The sequence below is a fragment of the Rhinichthys klamathensis genome, unplaced genomic scaffold, assembly GCF_029890125.1.
Source record: "Rhinichthys klamathensis goyatoka isolate OS25496 unplaced genomic scaffold, OSU_Roscu_1.1 h1tg000429l_1, whole genome shotgun sequence".
In the NCBI taxonomy this organism is placed as follows: Eukaryota; Metazoa; Chordata; class Actinopteri; order Cypriniformes; family Leuciscidae; genus Rhinichthys; species Rhinichthys klamathensis.
In genome coordinates, this window is record NW_026606925.1 from 1,017,378 (window position 1) to 1,019,421 (window position 2,044).

The window sequence follows — 2,044 nt, forward strand, 5'->3', positions numbered from 1 at the left end:
ATGAAGAATTTTTGGGTATAATATGTCACAGTTTACTTTATTTTGCTCTCCTCACTTACATAAATGAACTAAAGTGTCCTGCACCCATTAGAAAAAAATATATCACAAATTTGATCTGATGTCTGACAAATTTTTGGTTTGACTATACATCTTCGCTAATGGCAGACAGATATAAATGATAAATAATATATACACATTCTTTTTCTCTGTATTGTTCTGCAGTTAAACTACTTTGGCATTGTCCTGATGTCACGGTGTGGGTTTTGTGTCTTGTTCCTTGTTCTTGTCTATCATGTGATTCCCTGATTGTCATGTGGTCCTGCCATGTGTCTTGTCATTTGTTAATCGTCTGATCATTGTTCACAGGTGTCCCTTGTCTTGTAATTAGTCTTTGTTTTTAATCCCTCGTGTTTGCCCTGTGTCTTTGTCTAGTAATGAATGTTTGTTCCAAGTTCTTGTTTTGAGTTTTTGAGTTCTGAATTACATGCCACGTCATGTTTTTGTTTAATCTTGTCTTGTTCATTAAAGTTGCATTTGGGTTCTCTGCCAGCTTGCGTCCAGTGGATACGTAACAGATATGTCACGCTTGCCTCCATTGGAACTCATACATAACACCTGAGCTCAAAAAGCATCTCAAAAAACATTTCCACCAGTTGTTTCTATGATCAACTTAGGTTTTGAGAAACGCAGCCCTTGCCTAAGAGTACACAAAAAAACCCCCAAAAAAACATGCACAGCCCCTAAAAATTTCACTTGAGGTAAGAAATCGTCTCGGTTACGTATGTAACCCTCGTTCCCTGAGTAGAAAACGGAGACGTTCCGTCGGATGACAACGAATGGGGTTTCGCTTAGAAAGCCTATCGACTTCGAGTATTACAAAACGAGCCAATGGCAAAGAAATGCCATGGGTCTGCGGAATTTGCATGGCGCAACTCCGCCCCACCTCGTGGGTATAAAGGAGGACGCCGGCAATATGCAGATATGTTTCTTCACCGAGGAGCCAAGACTAAACTCGGCTGTTCCAGCAGTACCGCGGAAGTGGCAGGAAGACGGAACGTACTCAGATAGTCACTAATCAGGGAACTAAGGTTACGTGAGTAACCAAGTAGTTTTTTTCTGTGTCAATGGAAACTGCAGCACAATTGTCTGAATTCAATGATTTTAGGTAAACCCTAAATGACACGAAATAACCAAATTAATATGGATGCTTTACATGTCTTATCCTGACTATCAAATATTTAGTCAAAGTACATTGTTTTAAACACGCCAGTGACTGTAAACAGGAACGCATATGGCTAATTGTTATAAACCTATAGTACTTTTGTTAAATAATATAAGAAAATGAGTGTTCGTGGTTGGATTATGTTTAGATTAAAACAAGGTAATGTGAATTAGACAAACTCACAAAACTAACCTTCTGTTCTGTCCACCTTCATCTGAACTGAGAAAAACCCTTTTGAAAGAAATGAGAAACACAGAACGAAACTTTTTTTAAATTGAAGCACAAACATTTTCAGACAGTTGACGGTAGCCATTGACTTCCAAAGTATATATTTTTTTCCCTATATGAAAGTCAATGGCTACTGTCAAATGTCTTGTTACCAAAATTCTTCAAAATATCTTCTTGTGTGTTCAACAGAAGAAAAAAACTAATTTGGTTTTGGAACAACTTGACGGCGAGTAAGTAATGACAATTTCATTTTTGGGTGAACTATCCCTTTAAAACCACAGAGGGAAAACTATTTGCCATTAGGATATGAAAAAACGTACACAGTCGTAGTAAATTGATCTTGTTTTGTGTTTTAGGGATCAGAATTTTTTACTGGAAAACCAACAACAACAAAAATCTAAATATTTAATACACCACAAAAAAGACCACATTAGATTGCCTTTTGGGGTCTTATGAAAAGTGTTTCTGCATCTAAAAGAAAAAGCTGGAATCAATAAGATATTAGACACATGGAAGTTGTTTTACACACCCAGTAAAAGTGACAGAATCTTGTAGAAAACATCTCGGGTTATGACTATAACCCTTGTTCCCTGA